The following is a 13,579-nucleotide window of genomic DNA, read 5'->3' on the forward strand; positions in this document are numbered from 1 at the left end:
TATTTCTTACCAGGCGTGGAATAGAAGGTTGTTTGTTGTCACAAAGTATGTATTTTGCATGAAGCGGCCATTTAATTCTATACTACATGCACAATGATTTGTACATCTTTAGACTGGATTTTAATAGGTTACAGAGATGTGATGTACAAATATATGTACATCTTTTATTCGGATTGGTGCTTATTAGTAACTGTAATGAACAATCAATGTTTACTGAAAATATATATTTAAAAAGATATTTCAGTACCCTATGTATATATACCTAAGTATGATACAAGTACATGTATTCACAAAGTACTGAAAATTATATGCCTGTTTGATGGTTTATTTGTATGGTTAGGAATGCAGTGTTCTCTCTGAAGCCCAAAATGGTGCTCACTTAGCACAGTGAGTTGACAGCCCAGAAGATTTTGAGAAGAAATTAAAAAAATAATAAGAATTTGGATTTTGTGGCTCATTGGACCAGTTTGGGACCAAAATTGCCAAATTGGCCCAAGCTGTAAATGGGCTGTTCCATTTGAAATCTATACACCCCCTGAGGGAAGACATGACTTTAATCTCCTACACAGGGCTGTATATTTCAAATGGATTCACCCATTCAGGTAAACCTATTTGAAATTCACACTCCCTTCCATAGAGGGTGTATGGATTCCATATGGAATAGCCCGTATCCTTAGTGGGAACACTTGTTAGGAGTAGTGAGGGGGCAGGGGGGCACGTGCCCTGGGCGCCACATTTAGGGGGGGGGGGACGCCGAAATGATGGTGGAAAAAACCCAATCAATTCGACGCCCCTTCCAAGCAGTGAAAGTCAAAATGTCAGCACATGTAGTCATTTGAAAGATCAATTTAAGACTGAAATTCAACTTCATTGTAACCAAATTCCATTACAGTGGTGTTTGTGCAAATGTTTCAAAAATGGGGTGTGGGGGAGGGGGCACCATTATGCATCCTTGCCCCAGTCTCTACAACCCCTAGCTACGCCACTGGTTAGGAGCATTCTCACTGCCTGACCTGAGGCTGCTGCATCATGATTTCTGTCACATGACACACACAATCGCAATCACCTGCCTCAAATGTGTTCAGTACAGTGTGTCCCAATTATTTGGACCTTTACAAAATGTGTATGTAGATGCCAATTATATTTACTTGAATGACAGTAAAATGCTATTTCCAAAAGGAACTGAAGAACCATTGTTTTAACAACAAGAATTTTCACCATTAAGCAAAAAGGTCATGATGATGTTTTATGTTTCATAGGGCTGAAGATGTACCAGCCGTGTCAATTTGTACAGACCTGAGCTCAAATTGTGGACACAATGGACACAGTAATTCATGTATTGCTCGGACTGTTTGATGATTTTAATGTTACAGTGGTTCAGATTTGTGGCACTTTCTAAAACTGCAGGCTCAACAAATCAATAAGATGTAATTCCAAATAACAGCGATTGATATCGGAGTCAGCAGTGAATCTTTGGCTGACTTTGGTAACAAAACTTATGTGCCCTGTGGTTCTGCTGGATAGCCCATCACTTAGCCCATAGTGATTTTCAAAGAATTTTGAGCTGAAGGGCTGGCCTTATTGTTAATGTGTCAAGTTGGAAGCAAACAAGACTTACAAATATTTCAAAGGTCTTCAACTACTTACAAAGTGCAATAATTTTAGAAATTTTAGAAATGATTTTAAATGTGTATTTAAAACGCATATGGATCATCTAAATGACAGAAGGTGTGATTGGATCAAACTCACCAGTGTCAGAGAAAGATACTGCCATAATGTATGGCTTTGTTTATCTTCTGTAAAACTATATTTTAAGAATTTTGCAAGGAGCTCCAATTTGCGAATTAAAAACAGTCAAATAAATTTTTAAAAGTAGGGCCTATTCAAAAACAACAACATTGAATTGGAGTGTTTGTCAGGCAGCACTTAAACAGCAGCTTAAGTTTGTTTGGCTTATAATTATTCAGTTTTTGTTACTGCGCACGTCAATAAAGTCCCAACTCACTCACACATAAATTCACATAAGCAAGCACCAAGGCACGCAACTAGCGTAAGTGCTGCGCTCAACTTCATGCATGCCATTTTATATGAATACACAATGTCTTTTTCGTCACTTATATAAGCCAACCAAACATTTTGTTTGATCACATCACAACTTTTTCATTTTAAGCATGTCAGTCTCACCATTTTTTGAAAATGCCTTAAATTTTAATACAAAGGACATAAGAAATGTATTCAAGTTTATAATTGAATATTATACCATGCCTGACCTGTTTTCTTTGACCTGTTTACATCATAATATTGAGTATATCTCTTGTATGTCTGTTCCACTTCTCTCTGTATTAGTACACTTTATATATTTTCCTACTCTGTTATACTGTGATCAGCTTGTAATAGGCGAGAATTATTCGGTTTTTGTTACTGCGCATCATTTAATAAGGTCCCAACTTTCGTCTGCATAAATTCACAAAAGCGTGCATCAGTCAAGCAATACGCAAAGCAGCGCTGGTGCGGCAAGCTGTTTATACGCTATTCTATATCAATCCACGATGTTATGAGTCCCACCAATTACAAGCTGATACTTTTCTACTATGGTCCATTTGGCTTCTGCGAGATAATGATGTCAGTACTCTGTTGGAGATGTATCACCTTTGATTGCATGTTCTTTGAGTTTAATACTGTGTGTATTAGCACGCACAGATGTCACTTTCTCTTGAGGAAGCCAATTTTTTTTTTGGACTAAAGTAACATTAGTCTAAATCAGTAATATGTTATCATGAAAATGTTATTTTTTACCAAATCATGTGTAAATAATATTATATTGTCAAATTATTTTGCATATATGCTGCCAAAATGTAAAAGCTTTTTGCTTTGAGCAATTACAACCTGTGTATGATCGATAAAAATGTTCATGCACAGATAAGGCCCAGCTCACTGCCTCTTTTAAATAATTCAGTACCTGTACTTAAATTTAGAGGACAGTGTCAGAGCTGGACAGTGTAAGAGCCTGTCATGTGCACACAAAAAAGATGCTTGTGAATACTAATGAGCTATGATGTGGCATAAAAAATTAAGCTCATATTAGGCTGTACGTGGGCAGATCTCTGTTCAGTGTTCAGAGGGTGCTCTCTTTTAGAATACACAGTTCATTGTTTGGCCTGTACACAGATCTCTCCGGTGGTACATAAAACACAATTGTAATAAACCATGATACTATGGTGAGTGAATCCAAATAGGCACTTTGTACAGTGTGCCGTGGGCCTCTAAATATATTATTCATATTTTGGTGCACCATACACAATTCTTCTTCGCATTTTCAAATGGATATCTGTCAATTCGCTGGCGTAGTGCATGACTAGAATATGACTAGGTCAACTGGCTAATGCTTTATTTGTTACGAACCATTGATCAAAATGATCACAACACAAAGCCTATGGCATATCATCATTCGGAATAGGTGTATGAGCCTAGGCTTGAACCCGTAACCAATGGATACTATAATGTGCACTGTGTCAGCGAATAGGGCTGGGATTTTCATAATTGCACTTTAATGTGTCATTTCCAAGTTTTGTGGTCCATTACTTGGGCAAGGGTTACCGCAAGCAACCCCCCTACTATGTACAATTCATCATGCAAGCTCTTTTTATACAAAACAATAGTACTGTGGATAATAATCAAAGTTTACATCACTGTCATATAGCTCGTCAAACTGTCTAAAGTTGCAAATACTACCTCTGTTACTCATTCTAACAAGCATGCACTGCATTGTGCGCTACTTGACATGAGAAGGCTAGCTGCGGGCAATAAAACAAAGCTTTTTGATTGACTTTCCAAAAAGTTTGTTTATTGGTTGCTATGTATCATCTTGGTACTTCAGAAGTCTACATTGATCTGGATTTTGGAAATGGTGGAACTAAAAGAACAGCCATCACTGTTGATAAATTAAGGTAGAAACAAATATTTGTGTGGCTTGCAAAGAATATAATACTAATAAGAATTTGATGTTTGAAGTGCAAAAAGTAACAAATGAACAAGTGTTTCGTATATGTTTTGCAGCATATTAAATTCTCACAGTAAATGAGGATCATAAAAAAGTGCTTTATATTACCTGTGTAACATCTTTGCCCTATATATTCCACCTTTTCCACCTATTTTAACATGAAAATACTTTTTTCTTTAATTAATGTAAACCGTATTAAATTTCAAATAACAGCAATATAGTTTAATATTGCTTTTCCCTTGTGTTGGAACAAATGTAAATGTACCTCTGACATGTATTATTGGGAGAAACATCTACTAACAATAAGCCATCATTGCTGAGGTAGCGCTTGGAAATAAGCCACAGTTGTACTTAGGCTGTGGAACAGGCTTCCTGTTAAGGCTTAACAAATGTGCGTCGTGTGTTACGCAAGTTTGCTGACAAGGTTGCAAAAGCTTGCGTCCAGGCGGATTTTTGTGCGTCCATCTGAAATTCACGATCAATCATACCGGGAAATGTCTTTCTTTGGCTTTACCTGAAAATCAATATATCCAACTTCCGACTGATTTTACATGTATTCCTGTGTTGTATTCGTACTGCATAGGCTTTTTCCCATAATGTACTTTGTATTTTTGCCTCTCCCTAGCAACTGCTGGATGCGCATCATATTGTGAATCAACCGAATTGAACAGAATGTATTGCATCTTTTTTCCCCATAGGTTCAGTTTTCACACACATCTATGAGAATGTAGTTGAATTCATGAAAACAATTCACTGGCATAGTTCAACTGGCTCATGCTTTCTTTGTTACGAACCATTGATCAAAATGATCACAACACAAAGCCTATGACATATCATAATTCGGAATAGGTGTATAAGCCTAGGCTTGAACCAGTAACCAATGGATGCTAACATCCACTACGTCAGCGAATAGTCAGTTCAAATTAGCACTTACAGCCACCTTAGCAATTATTTCTCAATTTCACTACCTCTACAAAATATGGAATTTGTTCAAAGGAAAACAATGCTGATACTTAAAAGGGCATTTCGTGATCCACAGCCTCATCCCCCACTTTTCTCAAAAAAAGTTGAGATTTTTATATCACTGGAATACTCTGGCTACATAATGTTTATGTACAAAATATTTCTTGCAGATTAATTCGTTTAGCAAAGATATCGTGAAATTTTAATTTCGTTCTGGTGCACCAGAACGAAATTACAACGCATTGTCTATGGAGCAGTGTACACATAATCATGCATAACTCGCAAACGCAAAATCGGAATCAACTGAAATTTTGGGAATATGCTTTTTTCGTGGATATGTACTGAAAAATGTCATAAAAAGAGGATGCTAGGATCACAAAATACTCCTTTAAGTATTTGTCATATATTCTTGATTTTTCCACAGAAAAATATTTAGTGCCAATACCTACATGGGTTGTATAGCTTTTTCCCTTATTAATGTTGAAATTATGCTTTCTGTAGTGATTTCTTTCCACGATACAATTGCTTGTTCTTATTTTGCTACTTGCCATGTGAACTTGAAACAAATAAAGTACAATATTTATGCATACAGATCTGTTTTGTCAAATTTTATATACTTGTATATCAATGTATGTTGATACTTATTGTTCCCTGTAATTGATATTTGCATGCAGGGACTGTCTTTTGGAATTTGCAGGAGAGCATTAAATAGCTCTTCTGACACCTTTAAGGAGAGCTGTTTAGAGCATTTATAATAGAATGTAAGGAGAGAATGGTGAACTAAGGAGAGCTAAAATCACTCTTCTATAATTATCAGATTTAAGGAGAGCAGTCGAGAGTGAAATAATTGCTCTCGCTCTCCTCAAAAGGCAGTCCCTGTGCATGTACTTCCTAAAGCAATTCATACACATGCATTGATACCAATGTGCAACCAGAGCCATTTGAGTTTTTTTTTTAAATCTTCAGGGGTTTATGTTACTTGGTCAACTCTTGGGGAATTACTGCATTTTATTCTTTATTAGCAATTGAAATTTTGGAAATGAGATTTTTTTGTGGATATCTACAGAAACATACCATAAAATGAGGATGCTAGAATCCACTTTTCTGACGGTTTGCATTTTAGTCTTTGGGGGTTTTATATCACTTCGGTCCACTCTTGGGACATACTCCCTTCTGATGTTACTTTGGTCCAGTCTTGGGGGACAGATTGCAATTTATTTTTTTTAGTCTGAGGAGTTATGTTCGTTTTAGACCACTTTTGGGACAGAGTTAGTCAGGCTCATATCACACACTATAGGTGGCGCTATTCGTCCATAGGGAAGTGGAATGTGCCTGTACAGTCCAAAAATGGCTTTACTGTGGGGCTCAATGGAAAAAATTACTAAAAATTAATTTTGACAACCAAAACCTAAGTGATGTTGACTTATGTTGGTACTGGCATGATACTGGATTCATAAACTATCACATAGTGCAATCCATGTTCCACCAAGTTGACACTCGATTTAGCTCAAAAGCAATTTGTGTGTAAATCAAGACCATCCAAAACAGCTTTCTTACAGTAAAGAATAGGAGGTCATCTGGGGTCACATACAGTAGTGTACATTGTACATGTGCCTGCTTTCACAATTTCACACACAAAATTTTGGTCAATTTGGTGACACTATTTTTGTCTGTAACTTCAAAAGTATATGCACTAGAAACATGATTGACCCCTTATTGTTTAGGTAATTTGATTCAGGGCCGTAGCAAGCGGGGCGGCCGGGGATGCCATGGCCGCCCCACTTTTTGAGAAATTTGTTATTTCAATTTGGGCATATATTTGCATTTTGGCTGCCCCACATTTGTTATGGCTGCCCCACATTTTTCAACCTTGCTACGGCCCTGATTTGATTCTCTTTCAAATGAAAGAACTTTCAGCAAAAAATATTGAACTTCAAAATTTTATGAACATACCTAACAGAGTGCACTTTATATGTGACCATCCACCACGAAGTGGTAGTAAAGTTGGCCCAAGGTCATTTTCTTTTCGCCAGCGCATAGGGCGCTGGTACCTAATTCTGAGATGGGGTTTGTGTACACTAAAGATTAGCTAAGATTATAGCCTTCTTCTATTGGTATGAATTATTTTTTTTAATTCTCGTGGTGGAAATGTTTTTGATGTCTGCTAATTCGATTTGCAAGGAAAAGAAAGTATGTTTTGCCGTTTCAACGAACTAAAACGATTGAGTATTGCCAAAGTTATGTTTGAATTAATTATGACTTAAAAAGTTATCATAGGTTAGGCCTACACATATAAACATAAACTTGTTCAGCAATCAGCATATCAAAAAAATGACATGGTCAAAGCGGGGAATGATCACGAGGTCATATCAGTGGAGCATAGCATGATGTTTGGTTGCCTGTGAGTGCATAATTGATATGTTGATAACAGATCTAATAATGTTGTGGAATCAAAATCTTCATTATATGGACCACATTGAAGTCAAAGTAATTATCTATCCTATCCTGTATCGTTTTATGGATAAAATTGACTCAAAATGTTATTGATGATATTATTGCTATCTTTAACATCAGTTTTGTCTTTTCAACCGGAAAAATCCGATTGAAAATAAAGTTTTTAGGGGCTAGCTATAATATTGAACAATATATCCCATATTTTGACATGCACTTATAGAAAATAAATAAATTATTGTCTTACTTTATAAATGATAAATACTGTAAAATGACACATAACTAAAGTGAGGCCAATTTCTATCTTTTTTATTTGATTCATAAAATTACATTCAACAAAATGATTGAAGACTGAGAAAACACACAATGCAGACTACAGAATGGAGTAGGTAAGATGCCATGTCCATAGCTTTGCAGGAGTTTCGGACTAACAATCAACACATTCAAAAATACAGTTTAAAAGTGAAGATTGTAGTGAATGATCAGTCCTTTATCATGTGCTTGCCACTATCTACTTTATAGTAAACTATACATTGCGAAATAATATAAAATTATTTTAAAATAAAATGTGCATGTAAGTTGAGTTAACATAGCTAATTAACTAACAACTGCAGTGTATTTCTTGATTTTTATAATAAGCATGGGTAAAAAGCAGTAAAGACAAAAATACAGAACAATTTGGAGTAATGAATTAAAGAGTTGACAGGAGTTATAGGAGTTAATGTGTTTTGCTGTTTCAGTGTGCATGTTCTCACCATTGATGGTTTGGTGAACTGTCATGTAACATGGATGTAAGCGTGATCCTAAAAATGCCTTTCACGGTGACCCAAACTATTTACAAGACCTCTTCTGCATTGACGCTGGCCTTCCCTTTTAAAGGGAATTTTTATTATTACAGATTTTGAAAGAGTGCACTTTCAGCTTTAAAATGACACCTCAACCATCGGACATCTGGAAGTGGAAGTTATGGTTCATCAAAGGTCAAATTCCTAATATATTTTACATAGAAATCCATCTACTGTTTTTGATTGTATCTCAAAATGAAAAATGCAGACTTTACGACCAGTTTGTGGTGGATGGGATTGAGTCAGGGGTCCACTCTTGGGACATACTCCCTTCTGACGTTACTTTGGTCCAGTCTTGGGGGACAGATTGCAATTTATTTTTTTAGTCTGAGGAGTTTTATGTTCAGTTTAGACCACTTTTGGGACAGAGTGCATTTTATATTGAGTCAGGGTCCACTCTTGGGACATACTCCCTTCTGACATTACTTTGGTCCAGTCTTGGGGGACAGATTGGAATTTATTTTTTTTAGTCTGAGGAGTTTTTGTTCAGTTTAGACCACTTTTGGGACAGAGTCAGGGTTCGATTTAACTTGTGTCGTGGAGCAAAATGCTCCCTATTTTGGACAACCTGCTACACAAATTTCAGCTTGTATAGCAATTTTTTAAACATCACCTAAATGAGGTTTTCGCTAAAAAATTGCTATGCACATTTTTCAAAGTAAATCGAACCCTGGACAGAGTGCGTTTTATATTGAGTCAGGGGTCCACTCTTGGGACATACTCCCTTCTGACGTTATTTTGGTCCAGTCTTGGGGACAGATTGCAATTTATTTTTTTAGTCTGAGGCGTTTTATGTTCAGTTTAGACCACTTTTGGGACAGAGTGCATTTTATATTGAGTCAGGGGTCCACTCTTGGGACATACTCCCTTCTGACGTTACTTTGGTCCAGTCTTGGGGACAGATTGCAATTTATTTTTTTAGTCTGAGGCATTTTATGTTCAGTTTAGACCACTTTTGGGACAGAGTGCATTTTATATTGAGTCAGGGGTTTTACCTCCAAGGTTACATGTTACTTTGGTCCACTCTGGGTGACAGTTATAATTTATTTTGATTGTTTGAGTCTTTACGGGTTTTGTTTCTTGGGCACACTGTGAGTGACACCCATCGTACTTTTGTGATTCAGGGGAATGCAAGGGGATGTGTCCCCCTCAGAATGTGAAAAAATGTTCAAAATGAAATCCCAAATAATGAAGCCATTTGATATTACTTACTGTTTTATTTTCCAACCACATATTTTTATGGATTTCATTCACTGGCCTTGTTTCCATGTTTTCCCTGTCCAATTTACCATTTCTCGAAAGAAAACTTCTTCCTTTTTACCATGTTTACCATGTTTATCCCTATTCCTTCCATATTCTTATACCCTGACATAATTTCTTTTTCTTACAAATGATCCAGCATTACATTTTAAAACTTTGAAACTGCATCCGTCAGCATTCCACAGGTGTAAGTTGTCCGAAGGGGTGAGGGGAGCTTCCCCCTTCGCCTAGCCATGGCCAGGGAGATGGCTCCTTTTCTCCATTCTCCCTCCTCTTTCTCTCCCCTAGGCTTCCCCATTTCTCTCTCCTCCCTTTCTCTTTGTCCTACTTTTCACCTCTTTTTGTAAATCATAGGTGGGGGCGGCCATTCCTGCCCCTACGCCGCCCTAGACTGCTGCCCTCAGTCGTCAACCGTCTGGATTGACGACTGAGAAAACTACGTGGAAAAAAAGTGACGGATTTTGCAACAGGATTCCTGTGGCATAGAGCATGCGCAGTGGTGTCCAAATTGACCTTTTGACCGAGTTTGTTGTTTTTAGAAGTTCAGAGCGCGATCTTGTCACAGCGGCGCGGTACAGTCAGCCGCGCTACGGTGCACAACTGAAGTCGCATTGAATAGTTTTCAGAAGTCCGTCATGATATTGGCTGTAAGATAATCATCACTACGAAGCATACACAGTACATGCGAAGTGTAGACGGCTGATTGGAATTAGTCTAACGCCGCCCCTGGGTACGAGTATAGAACAGAAATTCATGTTCTAAATATGTTGATCCTGGGTTTCTCTACCAAAAGTCGGTTTTAACCAAAATTCCTTCCCACAATAGGCCTATGCGTATTGCATAATAGATAATTAATCCATCTCCTTTGTTAATGTTATGCAGTAGTTTTTACTCAGGATCAAGATATTGCTTAGAATGATTCATTTTGGCATGAACTTGCATTTGAGCATCATGACAAGCAAAGGGTAGGTCATGAAGGACAACAAAGAAATTGTTTTGTCTTTCAATCCCCATTATACAGGCTATATCAAAATGATTAGTACCCATCAATTTTAATGTTTATTTAAAAGCCTGCATCTTCTAAATGCAACACTGGATACTCTTGAAATGTCCAGAATGGATAGTTTATGACTTGTTGTACAAATGAATTGATTCACAAATTGTTTGGATTTTATGTTGAATTTGATGTGTCCATTAGCAATGAAAACTGATGGGTACCGATTATTTTGATACAGTTTTTATTGTGCGAAGGATATTAAAGGCAAATTTTAATTACTCATAACTCTTAAAAGGGCATTTAAGTGATCCACAGCCTCATCCCCACTTTTCTCAAAAAAGTTGAGATTTTTATACCACTGGAACCTCTGGCTACATAATGTTTATGTCCAAAATATTTCTTGCAGATTAATTAGTTTAGCAAAGATATCGTGAAATTTGAATTTCGTTCTGGTGCACCAGAACGAAATTACAACGCATTGTCTATGGAGCAGTGTAATACACATAATCATGCATAACTTTCGGAAACGCAATATCGGAATCAACTGAAATTTTGGAAATAAGCTTTTTTCGTGGATATGTACTGAAAAATGTCATAAAAAGAGGATGCTACGATCACAAAATACTCCTTTAATGGACAGCTAATTTTGTATGTTGTTGCTATTAACATCTTATTTACATAGATTCTTAAAACATGGAATAATAAGACTAGACACATATATTATTTTTATATATTTTATTTGAACAATCAAAACCAAATAAAACATACATTACATACATGCACATGATAGTTTTAAGTTTCTACCCATTTATACAATGGAAATACAGTACTGTATCAGGGATATAAAGGGATAGGCATCGTAGCTATTACGTAACACACCAAATGATGTAGTTTAACTCTAGACAATAGGCGCCATATTGCAGGAGGGTTAGAGTTCATAGAGGAAACATTAAAGGTTAGTAGATTAGGTCACCCAGGCACATCACTAATGTGTTTCACGAGTTGTAATACCGACAGGTAAAAACATTGATTTTGTAAAATTCTCCGATTTTTAAAATTACTAAATAAGGTTAGTACTTCAAACCATTCTTTGATGAATCTATGCAATATGACGGTAATTTTTGAAACATCTAAGAATCAATCTTAAACATCTTCATGATATTCATTTTTTTGCGCATGGTCAAAGCATGCTCTTGCGCTATCCACAGACTATCCGGTGGAAACTTCAAAGCAACGATCATGCGTTAATATTTACAAAATGGCGAATGATGTAGTTTAACTCGAACAATAGCGTGACCGGCGTGACATAGTTTTTGGCATTGTTCCTATATGCACTTTCACCCTCCTGACTGTATACAGACTTAAGTGTCTGCTTAAGGTTAGTCAAGAGTTTTTCATGCGCTTGATTTCAGAGGGGCGTAAGTTCATAACAGAAACAGCCATGCAGAAAATGAACAAGCGTACTGGGACGTAGGCCTACTATCGATCCACGGTCAAGACATGAAACTTGGCTTAGCTCGTGCCTGGAGCTTGTGAGTCGCCCTGGAAAATGTGTTGATTTTGAATTTATAGCCTTGTGTTTGATGAAATAAATCAATGCTGCTATTCCCCTGATTACAATGTAATAGGGCACAACAATACTAACATCAACAACAATATCAAAAAGCAGTTATTTGCAAATCGAATTTGGGAAGAATTTTCAACAAGACAGACTTAGCAGGCCTACAAATTTCTGAATTATATAAAGTGAAAAACAATCAATCACGATTCACTGCAGTCAGCGAATCAATCAAATAAAACTAAAAAGAAAGGAGCAAGAAAGAATAAAGAAATAGTGAAAAGAGAGAGAGAGAGAGAGAAAAGAATAAAGAACGAAAAAGAAAGGAAGAAAGAAAGAAATGAAAAAAAGGAGAAAAAAAAGGAGAAAGAAAAGAGGAAAGAAAGGAAGTAAAAATGAGAAAAGAAAAAAAAAAGAAAATTCAGCCACACGGGGACTCGAACCCACAAAAATTGTTCATAACAGATTCCCAGTCCAACGCTCTATCCACTCGGCCATACATCAGCTTACGCAATTGCTTGTTCTCGAAGCGGATATATAACTATAATTTGATGCAATTACTTGATTACAATCGCGTCCGCACATTGGCTCTTAGAATAAACACGCATGTTGGCGCTGAAATTTTGAACGAACTGATGGAGGAAAACCTCGTTTTTTGCAATACTAGCTTCAATTTGGAGTGAAAATCAAATGGGATAGCAATTGGCAGAATGTTGAGAAATAATGTAGGTATTCAGATGTCTAAATTAACGTCCCGTAATCAAGATATCGATAATTTCACAAGACAGTGTTTTCTCAGACAAGATTCTCGAAAATGTTCCCCAAAAACGGGCTTTTAAAATTTAATCGGTACTGTATTTGGTTCTTCCCCATGGCAACATTATTTCTTCAATCGATTTGTAGTACAATACAAAAATGTAGAAAACAATCACTCGGCATGGTTTTATACGGGGCGCACATTTGAAAAAAACGTCATGGAACGCATTTTTGATCTTGTGAACATGGTGCGCAAAATGGCTTTAAACGAATGATTTTCAAATTTATTCTAAAAATTTGTATAAACACACAAGAAAAATGTTAAGCTACATCCAATGCACCAACATTTCACTTGCTGCGATATTTGATTACTGAGAAAACTCTGTTTTAGAGAACAACTTTATACGTCTTTTATACGTTATTTATACGTTTCTTTGTATAACCTTAAAGGGATACACAGTCATGTTACCAGGAAGAATAGATTTCAATTTTGACATTGAATGAAAACCAAACCTTCAGAGCTTCAGTTATAACTGCGCATCATTTATTTGGAGGGCATTATGAAAAATCTATTTAACGTTTTGGAACCAAGGGATATCCCGAGGTCCAAAGCAAGCTGTTCCGATTATTCACAATGCCTATCTGACATATAACGGATGCAAAGTCAGAATTCTTAACTGTCATTTTTAACTCATCACACAACCAAATCTTAAGATTTTATTCTCTGAAATTTGTTGAAATAAACAATT

Source organism: Amphiura filiformis, chromosome 3, assembly GCF_039555335.1.
Source record: "Amphiura filiformis chromosome 3, Afil_fr2py, whole genome shotgun sequence".
NCBI lineage: Eukaryota > Metazoa > Echinodermata > Ophiuroidea > Amphilepidida > Amphiuridae > Amphiura > Amphiura filiformis.